Source organism: Scatophagus argus, chromosome 24 (assembly GCF_020382885.2).
Source record: "Scatophagus argus isolate fScaArg1 chromosome 24, fScaArg1.pri, whole genome shotgun sequence".
Classification (NCBI taxonomy): domain Eukaryota; kingdom Metazoa; phylum Chordata; class Actinopteri; family Scatophagidae; genus Scatophagus; species Scatophagus argus.
This window is the reverse complement of record NC_058516.1, coordinates 5,026,125-5,043,410: the sequence shown is the minus strand read 5'-3', so window position 1 is coordinate 5,043,410 and position 17,286 is coordinate 5,026,125. Positions and strand designations below refer to the sequence as shown.

The following is a 17,286-nucleotide window of genomic DNA, read 5'->3' as shown; positions in this document are numbered from 1 at the left end:
TGATGCCAAATGTCTGTAGGTGGATGCCAGAGGAAAGGTAATGAGACTGACAAAATAGAAGTCCTTTAAAAAAGGGAGAGAAACTCCTTGAACATGAAGCACTAATATGTGTTTACCTGCGAGCACAGCCAGACCTTTCTCTTTAACTATGTCTTGAGGTTGCTCGCATTATTAATTAATTATTTTATCCTACCATCAAGTGCTCTTCACAGTGAAGTATGCCTATAAATATTTAAAAACAACATTGTTCCTTTAGCTTCAAGGGCAACAATTACAAAGTCTACCGCATAATGCATCAGAAAATCGAATTTCCCACCGACAGCACCGCTTCAGTGTCTTGGTGTTTGACCCACTCTCACCCACTCAGGCCAAGCTCTCTGTTGCCTTTGCACCGAGACCTTTGGCCTCTGCAATTAAAAAAAGTATGTGCTGTCAGTGATTGCTGGCTATATATATATATATATATATATATATATATATATATATATATATATATATATATATATATATATATATATATATATATATATATATATATATATATATATATATATATATATATATATATATATATATATATATGCGGGTTATATCAGACCGATGCATACATTCACAAAAGACATGGCTTTTAAATAAGGTCATCAGGGTACTAACCTTGCTGAATGAACCATTTGTTTGTTTTTTTTCTACCGTTTGAATGGTCTGTCAGTCATTTTTCCTGTGTTATGGCACATGAAAATGTAGTATTTTATGGTTTTAAGTAGCACGGTTACAGCGTCTGTCAGCATGACATCCTACAGAATGCAGAGGACAATTGATTGCATATTCTGTCCCCTGCCTTGCTGTGTTGACATCGGTATGAAAAGGCATCCCATTGCTGGTCTGGTTAGATAGTGTCATCTCCTGCCAAATAAACAGGAGTGACATGCGACTTCAAAAGAAACTGTTCCCATTTAAGGTGGTAACAGTAAGTGAGAACATAAGAGAGTGAGATTGTATCATGGGGGGGGAATCATATGTGTTGCCATGGTTACGAAGAATTTTGCATCATTATACACTGGTATTTGCTGCTTTAAGTCTCTTGTGAGACCGCGTCCCTGGCAGCTCATGAAAAACAGATGGTAGCTGGCACGTTTTGGAGTCCACTTGACAGTTTACAGCAAGTACACTCGATGAACTGAAGAGGGCAAAAATGTGCAAACATGCCAAAGTTTGTAAATGTGAAAACAGTCGATCTGTTGCATCAGGTCCAGTCGGTACGCGCGCTGTTTCCTGTAAACCTGATGGGTGTGCAATTTGGATCCTTCCTGACAAGAAATTCTGCTTTTGGCCAGATCTCCTGGTCTTTTTCAGCAGGTGGGGTCAGCTCAGCTGTCATGGAGATGGCCAGATCAGTGTGGTCAAACAAGCTGTACTTTTATACTCAGACTGTTAGCTCCCAGGTCCACATGAGACGTCAAGTTCAATTGGAATTATTTTACATACTGTGATGGAGAACATAATCAAATCCTTTACTGAAGTAAAAGTATTAAGACCACACTTTGAAAGTACTCTACTGCTACTATATTATTATTATTATAACTTGAAGTCCTGTACTATTTATCCAATGACTTACAGCTACTATTATATTCAGTGTAATATCACTGATGCACTAACATCTAAAATTTGTTTCATTTCAGGCCACATTATAGATTATTCATCTGCTGCTTATTTTCTTGATTTATCAATGAATTATTTGGTTTGTGAATTATTACTTAAACAAACACTAATTCAGTATTCAAAGTGAACCTGAAAATGATTCAGTATACTGTTGTCAAATCTGTTCTACAAGTACTCCAGTACATGTACTTGCAGCGCTGTTAAAACATGCAGCAATGAAAATTTGCATGCCCTTCTCTCCGCCGGGCTAATGAGTGAAGCACTGCATTGTATGCCCAGAAGTTATGAGAAACTTTGACTGATTTAGAGCAACAGATTCAAAATTAGTTAATTGCAAAAACACTGCAGACGCTACCCTACAACAGGCGAACATCCCGTCTTACCCGTACATACATGTCTTATCGAGCTGCCTTGCAGAATTTAAAAAAAGTGATCTCCCAGGGGTTGTTACTGACAGAGAAAGTCTATTCCCTCATCTACATACAGTCCCCACTGTCACAGGCCGCCTCAGCGCCCCTATGATAAATGAATCAGACGGTGTGACAGTTTTAATTTAATTATGTGCTTTTTGGTTGATACCTTAGAATTAATTTTCTAATTAAATACAAATGAGGAAGGAAAGAGTTGACTGGTACCACATCTGTTTCAGCCTGTGAGACACGCTTTGGTATTTTTAAGAACAGGCTGGTAAAGAAAGGCGAGTATGAACAGGGGAAAACATGTTTGGGGCTTTGGCAAAATGAGCTCGCCATGGGGTGCTCTGATTTCCAAACACTGGTTGTTGACCTCCATCTTACAGGGTACGCGTAAGTAACAAGCTCCCAGGAGAGAAGCACCTGAAAACACATCTGTTTAATGTTCGTCTTTTATCTTCGGAGGTAGCATTCTGCAGCTTTTGTTTCAGTTATTCATTAATTTGCATCAGCGCTCTCCTTAGAAGAGGAATCGGTTGCACTTTGACCTGTAAGCGTTTTCCCACAACACATTCATTATTGCAGGCATTTTGTGTTCCCCTGAAGCACTGCTCAGAAACCACTTTTACCCACTGTTGTCAAAACAAAGAGTACAAAAAAAAGGCTAATTGTATGGATTTTCTGTGGTATTGAACATTCCAAAACAGAGGAAAGCAAAAAGAAAAAAGGGCATTAAAGGAGGTGAAACAGCAAGCAACAGCTGCCGTAGGCAAAAAAAAATCAAACAGATTTGATAAAACAGAGGCGATACGAACACCAGAAATCTCATAAAGTCGTTCTTGAGTTATTACTTAATTAAGACCTGTAATTTCTAAGTATGGAAAAGTCGCTTTCATCACGTTTTTCACCACTAAATGTCATCTGGTTTTCTCTCAAATTTGATGCATTTTGACGAGGCAGATATGGCAAACTGATTTCCTGTCTGCACAGCATACTTTTGTTAAATACTATTGACACACTGAGCAATTACCACCAGACGATCCTGCAAAAGCTGCTGCTGCTAATCAACACGATACATGATTTAAATGGTCTTAGCTCAGTGGTGATATATCCAGTGGTATTATTTGTATTCTTGTCCATATTGTTATGGTATGTACGTGATGGGAGATCCAGTGCTGATCCTTGTTTCATTATTCTGCTATTCAGGCTTATTTATTGGTTGACTTGCTCATTATAGGCTTTGACCACTGTTTTATGTCTTTGCGGTTATGTGATGTCCAGAGGTTTCCGTTATGTTTTTGTTTTATGTGAGTCCACTAAAGAAAATTTAGTTATGTTGAAATGCCAATACTGTACTGAGTCTTCGACCTTCAGTGACTTAGAGCCCTAATACAACTGGACAGGATTCAGCTATTCTTCGAATGATAAAAATAAACAAAACACCATAACAGTGACAAAAAATTGGATCTTTTCTGATTGACTTCTTCCAAGTCAGTGAGAGGAAAATCCATGTCCCAGCAGCCATCAGCACCGAACAACAAAACACGCCATTTGTCCATATAAATAGATGGAGGCTGCACCATTTGTCCGACTTCCAAAACCTTCTCCAGTCGGTGTTAATCTGTCTTACGATGCAACAAAGCAATGGTAGACGGTTTGGCTGTTACAGGCACACAAACAACTGGGTAACATCTCAGGAGCAATCAAAGTCTGAGCTCCTCTGACTGCTGAGTGCAAACAAACAGCAACCTCCTGTGTCAAAGACTGTGGAGCTAAACATCCATCCCGACCTCCTTCCTATGTGTCCTGTGTTGCTCCTGTCCTAATGAATGTGGCCACTAGAGGGCTTTGCTGTTTAATGCTGTCATTTTCTTGGGTCAAAACCCTGCTTTCACTGATTTGGACGTGTGGATGGGGGTCTGTGTAAATCAGTGCCAGTTTTCATCCTTCTGAAGTGCTATTTTGCAAGGCACTGACTCATGTAGCCTGTTGTATATACACTTTTTATATTGCTTTGTATGTTGCCATTTTTAACATATTTTGCATAGTTTATTGTGTGTAATGCTGCTGCTGCACTGTAATTTCCCAGCCTGGAATCAACAAAGTCAGTCAGTCAGTCAGTCAGTCAGTCAGTCAGTCAGTCAGTCAGTCTGTCTGTCTGTCTGTCTGTCTGTCTATCTATCTATCTATCTATCTATCTATCTATCTATCTATCTATCTCCTTCTCCAATATTCCAAATATCCCATCACATAATAATTACTGAGGTGTGGAACAGAAACACAAAATAGCAACTTAATTTGTGACAGTGTGAACATTTCTATTTATTTCAAAACCAAATTAAATTACCAACCCAGTGTGATAACTGCAATAGTAATTATTGTTTAAGTAATTACAGGGCATGATTCAGATGGATAATTCAACAAATGACTCAGGCTATGCAAGAGCAACCCATATGGCTTCACAAGTCACCTACAGGTTAATAATATCTTTCAAAGCCTCAAACTGCGCTTCAGATTGGTTGCACCTCTGCACAGTGCTTCCATCACGGAGCGTGAATAAAGTGAGTGTTTGACAGGGCAGCGCAACAAAAAAAACCCCAAAAAGAAATCACTCTTAAGGGTAGTGACCACCAGCAGCTGAGGGGGGAAAAGTATGTTGGAGTACTGAGAACTTCTACTACATACAGCACACCCCATAAAGTTAATCTCAATTAACAGATGCGAGAATAACAGTCTCAGAGTAATGAACATAGTTAAAAACAAAGGGAAAAATAAAGCATTTTCAAAGTAGCCCACTCGTGATACTGCCAAAGGAAGGGTAGATAGCACCGAAGGCTGGCCTGCTTATCAATGCATATGTACAGCCACGCTTGTTTATATGTGACAGCTCCAAGATAAGTTGCACTGCCTTATCTGCCGTTGCGCTATCAAAGAATTCAAGCACAATTCAGCACAGATTTAAAAGAAGCATCTGGCTCCCCGTTACAGCCGGGCCCTCAGGAAAACCCTCTTTCAGACTTATTTTATTTATTTTTTTTTTTAAAAAAAGAAAAAATAGCTAAAAATAAGAAGACATCTGTTCTTTCATGCACACCACTGTCGTCCAACAAGCCAAACACAGAAGTTGTCAGCTAGTGCATTAACATGAACTGGTTTACATCTCATTTGGTTGTGAGCAGTTTCAAATGCAACGTGACCAAAGCTCTGAGGATGTGAGGATGTGTTTTTCTAAAGCTTTTTCTAAAGCTCATGAAGCTACCACGTAATATGTCTTGCATGCACACATATGAGTTGTTAGAGAAACCATCGTCGCCACGGCTTACTGACTCTAAATCCGCTTTTGTCTTCAATTATGTCCTGATATTCAACGTCTGTGTTCGTAAAAGCTCATTAATGCAAAACTGCAATTTCCTGCTGCACACCATTAAGGTAAAATATGGTACCTGGAGCTGATAAACACGTCTTTGGCATATTATGGGCTTTTAAAACTTGCAACATCCCCAGGCGGCTGTCATGTAATAGTGTCGATAACTAACCCCCATCTAATTTAAACGAACTACCTGTAGTACCATTTAATTTGATGTAGCAAGCAGGAAGCTGCGGGATGACAGCTGAATTCACGCAGAGATACACTCAGGGATGAAGAAAACACAAGTTCACTAAGTGCGCTGCGGCCGACATTTTCATCTCCAGCATGAGCAAAGTCTCTGAGGTACCCTGACATTTCCATATGAAATACATCTGGTTTGTCGAGGCACCTGAGCAACTTCGAGCTCTGCATCCTCCTCCTCCTCCTCCTCCTCCTCCTCCTCCTCAGGGCTGTTTGTTGCAAAAGCATTTGCGGGTTCAAACAGAAACGTTAGATTAGACCCCAGGGACACAAATACCATCGCAACAGGAGCAAATTGGAAACTGAATGAAAGAAAAATCAATTATGCTGAAACCCCTTATTAACAATTAGTGCTGGTGAGGGGGCTTACTCTAGCTTTTGTTGCAGCTGATTGTTTTGAGAGTGGCATCCTGGGCAGCTGGGGTTGTTTGTCTGACTATTGTCTTCAATACTGATTGTCACTGCCCAAAGGGGGATTTTGACAAATGCACTTTTCACAGGAGACAAACCCAAACTATGAGGTCACAAAGTTTAGACATTAAAACTGGATTTTAAATATTGTTTTACACACATGACTCATAGGTTTATTTTAAGTCTTCTGGCTCAGCTTATTACAGTCTGTTGATCTGCAGACATTTAAAATACAGTGTGCATATTCCCTGAAAGACACTAATGAAAGTTTAATTTAAATTAAATGTCACTGCACTTCTATTTAAAGATTAAATTTTATTGTGACTATAACATTTCATATCTTTGGCATGTTGGGGACCATAAAGGGTGGGCTACATAAAGAATAATGTACTTCATAATCACTCACTGTGGGAGATGTTTGCGAGATTGTCATATTCCCATGTCTATGTGTCCTTCACAGTAATAAGAACGTTTCAGTAGGTCAGTGACGAGCAACTTACAACCAACGGTACCACATTTAACGCATTTAAAGCTGGTGTTTAATTGTACACAATAATTGAGTTAATTTACCACTTAGACTGCTAAATTGGAGATTAAACAGAGTGATGTATCAGGGCCTTAAGTGGACCACAAGCTTTTCTACTTCAACATCTGTCAACTTCACTTAACAACACTTTATGTATCTTGAGCACAACCTCCTACCCCAATCTCAAAATCTCTGATACTATGTCGAGCACTGCCAAAGATTTAAGTATAGAAACACCACTGAATAAATGACAGACAAGATCAGGTGCTGTACATCTGAGTACATAAAGTCATACAAAGGTGAACGGGCTCAAAAGGCTGAAAAATATGAAATAGAAGAGCTAACATAATAAGCGACTTGCTTTGAAAAGTCATTTGTTCCACTGTACATTTAAGATTTTATCCTTCAATTTCATGCTGTTTTTATGCTGCTCGCAGACGCCTGACCTTTCCTTTTAGTCTCCACTCCTTATCATACCTTGTCTCTCCTCTGATCTACTCTATGGGTCAAGACAGACCACTCAAATAAACTTTTCTCTACTCATCCAATAAAAAAAAAAATCAACTTTAGTCACAGACGCAGCTTCAAAGTTAGGAACACAGTTCAGCTCACTTGTCTGTGTAGAGGACATGTCTGAGCTGACTGATCTGGCCCTGGGCCCCTGAGGGCCAAGCAGGGCGACCCCTTACATCCAATCACAGCTGGTGAGAGGCTGGTTGGGCAATGATGAGCAGCTGGCTTTGTCACATTAGCCGTGACCGCGTGCGACCTCGGGGTGGCTCGGCAGGCTGCTGGCTCACCGAGAGGCCTGATAGGGGGCTCGGCGTGGGGATCGGGGAGGGAAATGAGGCAGAGAGGGCGCCATCGAAGATGACAGGACACCGGTGGACTACAAGAAAAGGAGGGATGGTGGGGTGCATCTGCCTCAGCTCAAGCTGGCTGACAGCCAAGCGAAGCAGATGTTATATGCTGATTTGGTGACTGGGACACCCCAGGGGGTTATTTATAAAAAGATCTCATGGTCAAATGTGATTGTGGCAGAGTGGTAGGCAGGTAGAGGAAGTGTTTGTTTACAGAAGTGAAAAATGCTGGCTTGCGATGCACTGCTTTGCTTCATTTGCGGCAGTGCTGGAGGCTGATAGAGGTTGTGTGGTGTACAGCCTCCACATGGCGCACTGTGATGTAAAATAAGCTGTAAAAACTAACCCAAAAATGTACATTTTTTGGATCAGGACTGCTATGTTTTCCAAATGGAAGAAGAAGAAGAAGAAGAAGAAAAAAAAGTATATATATTTTTCATACACACACTGAATCTTTCCTCTATATTTAACCCATCCTTAGTAGCACACACATGCAACACCCAGCAAATTAGATGCAGTGAAACACACAGGAGCAGAGGGCAGCCACTGTCAGGCAAACTGGGGGTTAAGTGCCTTGCTTAAGGGCACATCAGCTGGCTAATGGAGGGGGGCGGGCATTTTTCTCTCATGAATCACTCCACCACACCCAAATTTTTCCTGCCTGTCTGGTAGGGGAATCGAACCAGCGACCCTCACAGGCGGCTTCCCTTATCTTTAGGCCACGGCCGCCCCCCCCCGAAAAATAAGGTTCAAGTTACACAACCAGGATTGTTTTGCTGTTGTGGTTTTTTTTAAATGGAGGGAGAAATCTAACAAGAAGGACATTAATATCAATTTTAATGGGAGCACTCCCAGCCCAACATTTAGAAAAAAAAGACATAACGTCATTAAGGCAATGCCCAAATGTCAGCTAAAGACATAACCTGTAGCCAAGGAAGAAAAATCAGCTAGAAGGCAATTTAATTAAATTTTAATATGGTATAAAAGCTGTTCCCACCCTTTAGATCAAACAGCTACATACCCTGTTTGGCTGTCCACGATTTCTCCTTTCAGCTGGCCCAGAGGCCACACAAAGAGGTTAATTATTCTAACGCATCATAAAATGTCAAAGTGTGCTGACAGGATGTTCCTTACTGCTTAAAAAAAACACATAAAGCAATGATCAGTCAGGTAAACCAGCACACACAGAGAACATGATTTAACATGTCAGCTAAACTGGTCTGGAATGTTTATAAGAGGAGGAACTGAAGCTGGAAAAATGTACTCGTGATGAAAGTGAAGATCAGATCGAAGGAAAAGGCCAAGGCGGGAGTCCCTACTGAGAGGAAAGAGGGAAACACAGAGGATGTGAATGGACAGGAAGTGGACAGAGAGAAGAGTGGGCAGGACAGCTTTTGACCAAAATGAAATTCTAAAAAAAAAAACAATTTTTCACCCCTGAGTTACTCAAGCCACGGTTAAATGAGTGCACATAGAATCAAACATGATATTAAAATTAAAAATAAAAATCATGAATGAGCTAATAGAAAAAAATATAAACAGATGAGACACACCCAAGAGGCATCAGCAGTTGCTTAGCTTAGCATAAAGACAGCCGCCCTGGCTCCAGCCATAGGTGAATATCTGCCTGACAGTACCTCTAAAACCTTGTTTCACAGTCGGTCATGTGTTGGACTACTTCTCAGCTTGGACCAACCAGTTCCCGGAGTCTCTGCTGGCTGCTGGACTAGCTCTTTCCAGGCACTGTGCTAAGCTAAGTCAACTGGCTGCTGTTGTGCAGAAAGGACTCAATCTTCCAGCGGTGGAAGAAGTACTCAGATCTTTTACTTAAGTAAAATCAGCAACACAGTAATAGAATAGTACAATATAGCTACATTCCACCACTGCTATCTTCACTCTACAATTAAGTGAATAATTGTGTTTCCCACACAATGTTTACTTTCACCCTGTCTAAAAGCCTTCTTTGTGTCACGGTGCTGCGTCAAGGCTTTCACTGTGAAGCAGCAGCAGATTCTGGGCTTACATTACATTTCAAAGCATTTTCATTATGCTTCTGACAAAGCACAACAACGATGAATGGACCTGAAAAAAGTGAGGATCTATCTGTTTGACAGGAACTTCAACATATTATCCAGGAGCTACGAGAAGCCCAGTGCTTCTTATTAGTCTGTCGCTTTTGGTACACCTTTTCTCCAATCTGTCTCGACGCCACCTTGTTAGATGACTACAAGACACAAAAGAGGAACAAAAAACAGCCCTTTGGGAAGAGCCTTATTTCAGTCAAGAAATAATGACAAAAACTCTCAGTCCAAAACGTGTATGAACAGAGGAGTACATCCTACAATAGGCATGAATATCCAAAAAAGAAAAGCGAGATATGAGGAGGAATTTGGAGCTGAGCTGGTACCTGCAGAGTGAATATAGCCTCAGATTTCCACACAGCATGACTTAAAGGATGACTTACAGAGTCTCGGGAAGGAGGATGAGGAGCAAGAACCATAAAGTTAACAAGGTGGATTTAATCATCTACATTATAAAGGAGCTACCGTGGTCTCAAATATCCCTACTTGGTTTTAAAGTATATTATCAGTCAGTGACTCATCAGCCATTATTTCTCCTGAATTCACTGTCATACAGTATGGTGTTAAAAATGTATTAGAAATACCATCAGTGAAATGACCCCAAGAGTCTCATACAGCACACTCAACTTTAATACTGTCACATTTCTCACTATGTGTGGGTAAGTTTGGTGCAAAAGTTTGGGGCTATTATGGGGACAATGTGATGCTCAAAACAACTGTAACAATATACCTGATGGGAGTATTATAATTAAAACTTCTACATGAACTAAAACCACATGAAAAGGGGACATTTGCATGATAATAACACCACAGACAGTCCCAGCTTGCTTTTTTGAGACTGTATCCCTGTCACAAACATTAGATTAGAGCTAAAAGTGATTGCAATTATAATATGTTCTCCCATTTCCCATTTGCCACCCTTAAATGTTATTTTGCAATTCAAAACCCACTAATGAAAATGAATAATGAAAAACACTTCCAGCAGAAAAACTATTTTCCTTTTTTAAATTTTCATTTATTTGTTGATTTGACACCATGTTTGTGGATATTATTTAAATGGTGACGATAAGCAAATTTAAAATCCTGTGAGCCATAAAGGGAGACTGGCACTATCTGGACTGCGGCACCTGGATGATTCATGTGTGTTTGGAGACATGCAGACATTTCCACTTATGCAGTGCATCAGTGATCATTCTCAAATAGCATCTGTCACCTTTTCAGAGGGTGGACATCTCATTTTGAAGCGAGATCCATATAGCATATTAAGTCACGGATGTGTGCAAGTGTGTGTAAGTGTGTGTACGCGTCTTTCCGCCTTTATGCCTTGCACGGTCTCTAAAATTAAAGTAAGTTAATTTAGCGGTCTATTGAGTAGTCCATTCTATTTCCCGTCACATCCCAAGGTGACAGCGTGATACTCTATAATACACTTTCATGTTGTTTTGAAGAGAGAGCAGGAAGAGAGAGGATAAAGGGTTGGGAGGGAGACAAAGAGATGGCTTGTGTGTTTGCGCTGTCCTCTCCTCATATCGTACTTTCTCCCACACAACCTGCTATTACAGCCCCTCTAATCAGATTTGCAGAGCGAGGGCAAATGCTGGGCTGCTATCTGCACTACCCTGAACGCAGCGAAAGGGGTGAGCCATTGGAACCCCTCTTTGAACGGGCAGCTGAAATAACAGTGATCACTCCTGACAGCAGCGCATGAGTGGAGAGTGCACTCACATTTGGCACGGCGCTCAAATGTCATTTCACCTTCGGCGCACACTAAAAGGTGACAGGCTTCATCCTTCTTGCCAGACGGACAGGTTGTCTGTAGCGGAGCACTCCGGGGATGTGCACCCGAACCAATATGTACTGCAAAATAAAATGACTGACACATGGAGCCCAAAATGAACAGATATGTTAACGATACATAATAAATGTCACTCGATGGCTGATGTTTGGATACACACTGCATAATTAGGTAAGATTCAAGGGCAAATTGCTATGTTGACGGGATCACGCAGCTGAATCAATAGCAATAACACGTTCAATAAAAGGTCAAGTAACCTCTGCAAAAACAACACGAGAAACAATTTGTGAATATTTCAAATAGATTCAAATAAAATGTGAAAACCACCTGTGTCCAAACTTTGTGATTCTGAATTGCTCAAGTAAACTTAAGGATGAAATGTTCCCTGATGTGCTGATTAATTTTTATGCTAAATAAATTATTTAAGACCCTTTTTTCCGAGCTTGCATGCCAAAAAAGTTTTCTAGCTTCCAGGTTTACCTCCTGATTATCCGGTCCACTGCAAAATTGAAAGCATGGTTGAGCAGTGCCATCGTATGCAGGTCCAAACAGTAACGTCATGATCTGAATACTTCTGAAGCCTTTGCAAATGCAAGTTACACAAAGCAGGTATGACCTTCATCCATCCATCCATCCATTTTCTATACCGCTGGTCCGTCAGGGTCGCGGGGGAGCTGGAGCCTATCCCAGCTGACTACGGGTGAGAGGCGGGGTTCACCCTGGACTGGTCGCCAGTCAATCGCAGGGCCAACACACAAAGACAGACAACCACACACTCTCACATTCACACCGAGGGACAATTTAGAGTTATGACCTTCATATGAAACTAAATTAGCAAATCAACAGTCAAATATACAACAGCCTTGAGACTGTAAAACAAAAGTAGGAATGTGACAAAGCAATATGTAATATATATATGCAATGCAATATACAATGCAGTATTCACCATCACATATGCAGACTTTCTGAGCCAAGCACAAATGAGCCTCTTCTGCTCTCCAAGCTAACTCCCTAAAGATCGTAAAACTTTTAAAACACCAAACTCCACTCTTCCAGCTTCGTGTCCTTCATATTGTTCAAATGCCACTCTTGAGCGCATAATTTGAACAAGAGTTACGAGGAACATATGGGACACTTCTGATCACCTCTCCACCAAAGTCACATTTCACTACATTTGCAAGCCAACACTGCACACACTACAAATCTCTACAAAATTAGCACACTTTCAAAGAAAATAGAAAATATTCAATGCAATGATCTTTACAAAACTAGCCAGGACTGCCATCAAGCCTTGGACACAACATTTATTTATTTCTATATCAGGACATTTGCAGAAATAAAATAGGATTGATGAAAAGCAAGACAAAGTCAAACCGCCTTCCTGATGCTCACATCAGAATATCAATAAACCTGCACAGGATGGTGGGGAGTGCAGGGTGTCGAGCAGATTTCCAATTCCTTCACCTCTCACAGAACTGGAAGCTTTTCCCTTTGAAGAAGTGATCTAATCTCCCATAACACACAGCTGAAGAAGGACTGAAGCTGATCTAACAGCAGAAGCTCACCCTATTCTTTTAGCGGTACAGTATTCATACATAATTAGGTATTATATTTTATTAGTTTCTCAAAGTTTCTCGAAACTCTGAGGTCACGTAGGGAAGTATTTCAGCTGTCATGTTTTATGACGTTTTAGCAGATTTACTTGTTGTGATGGTTTACTTGTGCTAACTTGTGATTAACTCCTGCACACGGGCCTATTGTGAGTCCTGCTGTGAAATATAAAACGAGTTCACATTGTTTTGGTGCCTCGAAATCGAACCGCTGTGATGTTAAATCAGCTGACCTGTAACATCAACTTATTTCACAACTTTATTTGGACAGTTTGATGCATATTCCTCCGTTTAACCTCTATCCGACTCGAAGAACAATGAACATCTCATATTATTTCTTGTTAGTGATTGATACGGTGGAGGAAGGAGACAATGAGATAAGGGGAGCAGTATCAATCATCGTTTGCAGAAGGTCAGTGGTGTGGACAATGAAGCCGCTCTGTCCCTTCGCTTCAGCTCAGCCGGCTTTAGGAGTCTGGACATTATAGTAAAAGATCCCACAATGATGAGGCAGGGCCATTAATTAACTTGACCTTCAGAATGATAATTATTATTACACAGGGATCTCATATGTTCTTTAATACACTCATATTGCATAATCCTATTGATTATGACCATTTAATTAGTTTGACCTACTGGGGTATCACATTAATGCTGCGATAGGGAATTCAATTAAGACCTGTGCTAGAAAAAGTGTCTTACAAGCAACGAGGACAACAATAGCCCCTTGTTCCTAACGAATATTTTCATCCTCTTATCTACCATCTGCTGCACTGACAAGGTGCTGCCTCTCCCTGATGGTTAATTATGTGCTGTACACTAGCAGAAATGCATTAGTGGGAGTGCTGTTTTCCAGTTCATGCAATGAACTTAACCTTACATGTTGTTAAACTTAATAATTCTTTGCTCACAAGTTACTAAAAGTTGGCTTTTCCAACTTGAGCCACTACTAAACATATTAACCCATTGTTGCCTAGCAGCAGGAAGGGAGGTTGTCAACAGCAAAGATGTTTAATCATCCTTTCAGACAGGTAACAGGGAGTTGACTTATAATGCAACTCTTGTAAAATGACTCTTAATAATACACACGAGAAACGTTTAGTTCACCAGCAGCTTTGTCTCTCTGCTATTTGGTGCTGAGCATACGACAGTGGAGTCACAGGCCACAAAACCGAAACAATGAGCTGAAAGAGGAACCGCAGAGTCAAGTGATAATTATCTGTGGGTTCTTCACTACAAGCCCCTTTCATATGATTTGCAGTTTCTACAGCAACACATTTTAGGCTCTGCTTATTGGAAGACACAAGCCAGCAGACGCTTGCGGCTACAAGGGGAGTAGAATTTGAGGTTCATCCCAACTCTGCTCAGTCCAAGCTGCATCTTGTAACGGCGAAATAATCTAGAAATCTCACACTCCTGCCAGCAAGACTTTATAATTTGCCATAATGGTATCAAATTTGTGGCTTTAGTAAGCAACAAAGACGGTTGCGAAGCAGGATTTGTTATTGCCAGTTGTAAGAGATAGGAAGTACTGACAAGAGTTAGGCTACACTGATTATGTGCGATATGAAATCTTCCATCACAGTATATGCAATTACATCGAATCTTCTAAATTCAATTAAGATGCTATAGATAAAATAACTAGATGGGGATGCCAGTTTTCAGTTAATTAAAAACACGAGACTTCAATTAATGTGCTTCAACGCATTAATGCAAACCCCCTCCAAATCCAATATTGCCCAGAAAGGAGTTCTGCTCATTGATTACCAGCAGTGGTCACAGTGGACCCTCAGGAGGAGAAATGACACAGCCACTGGTCTTGGTTGAAACAGTACAGCAAAATATCACCAAATCCATAGGATATATTCACCAGGATCTTCACAGACACAAATCAGAGTCCTTTAGTCACAGAGGCTCAACTCTTTGGCTGTTTTCCGGAATTTCAACATCAACTTATTTCACCAACTGCAAATTTAGTGCCACAGAAGGTGCCACGCAACCCTGCTTGAAGGCAGTTACACTGTGTCTCATCACATGGCGAGCTGGGGAAGAATCATTCAAACATGACATGCTTTGAAATCATGATGTGCTGCTGATTCACATGATGCGGCAGTAACCCCATCATGGATCTGAATATAGATATTTCATCTTGGCTGGATACTTCCCCTTTGATAGTCTTATGCATATTCATTAGCCGTGATATCCACCAGAAGGTTATTATCCATAAATGTCACTCTGTAATTAATTAATCCTGTCTGCTGGTTGCTCTCCCTGCCTCATTAATGAGCCAAGTCTAGCTGATTGTATTCATATTCATGTGTCCAAATATACAGCTCTATTTCAGATTCAGATGCCAGAATATTTCACTTCATTAGCAGCAGGAATCGCTGGAGGGCCATTTGACAGGCAGGATCTGGGTTGTGATTTTCCTGTCAGTGGCGAGCGCAGGATCCCGTTTGCCTGTTTGGGTGGTTATAGTAATGAAGGAACACATGGCTCTGGAGTCCAGAGTGAGGGAACGATTTGGTCGATGAAGCAAAGTTTACTCACATTCGAATGAGAATCACCTTCGATGGGTAATGTGGTCCAAGGAGACAATTATGGGGTAATTTTGTCCTGTTTAGCAAATTGATTTTTAAAGCTATCCCAGAGGCACATCTATTACTGTTGGTTTGAGTTTTAATAAAAATCCAATATGAATTTGCACAAAGCCAAGATGAGTAAGTCTGGCACATTAGGCTAATAGAGAAGAATACCACAGCGCACGAATGACTTGCAAATAGTTTGACATTTACCCCGCCACGCACTCAATTATTGGGTGAGAATTTGATCCTTAGGCTCTGCTGTGCACAGTGTTTCCTGCAAATGGTAATGATCTATATGGGCTTTAAGGGACACCGTAACACATGCTCTGCTGATCGGTGACCGAAGTGTGTGCTTAGCAGGATAGCTTAGTGCTAAGTGAGATAGCATCATAATTGAAAGCTCACATGTCAAATCCCTCAGCGTCGCCCGGGTTATAAAGTGTTCCTGAGCAAAGCATTAAATCCCCTCCCGCGTGCTTTCACTTCTGGTAGGAACGTCGGCGAAATGTATAAACGTGAACGACTTGAGCGGACGGCTTCTTTTGTGTGCCCAGGGCTTCTGATTTAAATCACTTGCCTCTGGGTCTGTTATATTCAAACTACAATCCCCCAGCTGATGGAGAAAGCCAGTTAAGTTAGCTGCTTAGCCAGCCGGATAATCTTCTGTGATAGGAAAGTTTGGCTTCTCATATGATACAGATTGTATAATGTATTTTTAAAAATGATTACAATTTATAGATTTAAAATCTGGTTTCAACTATTTGACACAAAATTAGTATGACCGTTATTACTTTAAGCTGAAGCAACGCCCTGTAGCTGAATGAGTAGCTGAATTAACAACACAGAAATTACGTGAGATGAATTCAGTTTTTAACTCGAATTAAAAAAGATCTTAAAATATTGGGCCGCAAAGTGAGTTTGTAACACAGAAGACCGATACTTCTTTAACACTGGACAAAAAAAACTCCACTCCACAACTCCACTCCCCACTAACAGGCACTAACAAATGCAGGTCAAAGGCAGTAGCCAGACGTACTTATCCACTCCAGCTCTGATTCCCATTAATGCAAACATGGCATCCTTTCCTGATGCTATGAAGTGTTTAAGCACTGTTATATATATATATAAATATATACGTAACCACCATAACATTCATCACATCATCACATCATAACATCACTGTTTCCATGAAGCTTCAGCGACTGATCAGACAAAGCAAAGAAGGAGTCACAAGTGTAGGGCGACAGGTTTAAATTAATGACACAACTTACCCCAAATCTCAGCTGCAGTACTTTCCCTCCAGGCATGCTGTTCCTTGATCAAATCGTGGTAAAGTCATGTGGCTCCAGGTATCCAGAAATAGCCAGCATATACACACTAATTTTAGGGTAACAAAAGGAAAAAAAAAGCCTTTAGTCTACAACCACACCAGTTAGTCATTACTTCTGCAGATGCTGGTCACAAATTAACCTACTGGACAAATTAAAAGAAATGACATGATGATAAAGCCATATGTAAAGTTACAGTGGCTGAAGTGGCTGAAATACATAAATTTGTTACTCACAACACAACACAAACATCTTGTGACTTTTTTGTTTCTTTGCTTTCTCCTCAGACCATCTGAATGGGCAAGTTAATAATATGCAAAAGGCTAAGGCCCACAGACATCTGCAGTAATAACTGACTCATGCCATGATGATGTTCACTTTCAACTGCTGTGGTTTGTGAAAAGCCTA

The 17,286-nt window shown here is 40.7% G+C and overlaps 1 protein-coding gene across 1 annotated transcript in view; it reads right to left on the bottom strand.

The window, feature by feature from the left end:
- LOC124055557 overlaps positions 1–17,286 on the bottom strand; it is a 62,547-nt gene that overhangs the window by 44,722 nt on the left and 539 nt on the right. Inside the window, exon 2 of the mRNA XM_046382454.1 lies at positions 16,822–16,927. The gene's annotated coding sequence lies outside the window, so the exon portion shown is untranslated. The remainder of the gene's footprint in view (positions 1–16,821; positions 16,928–17,286) is intronic.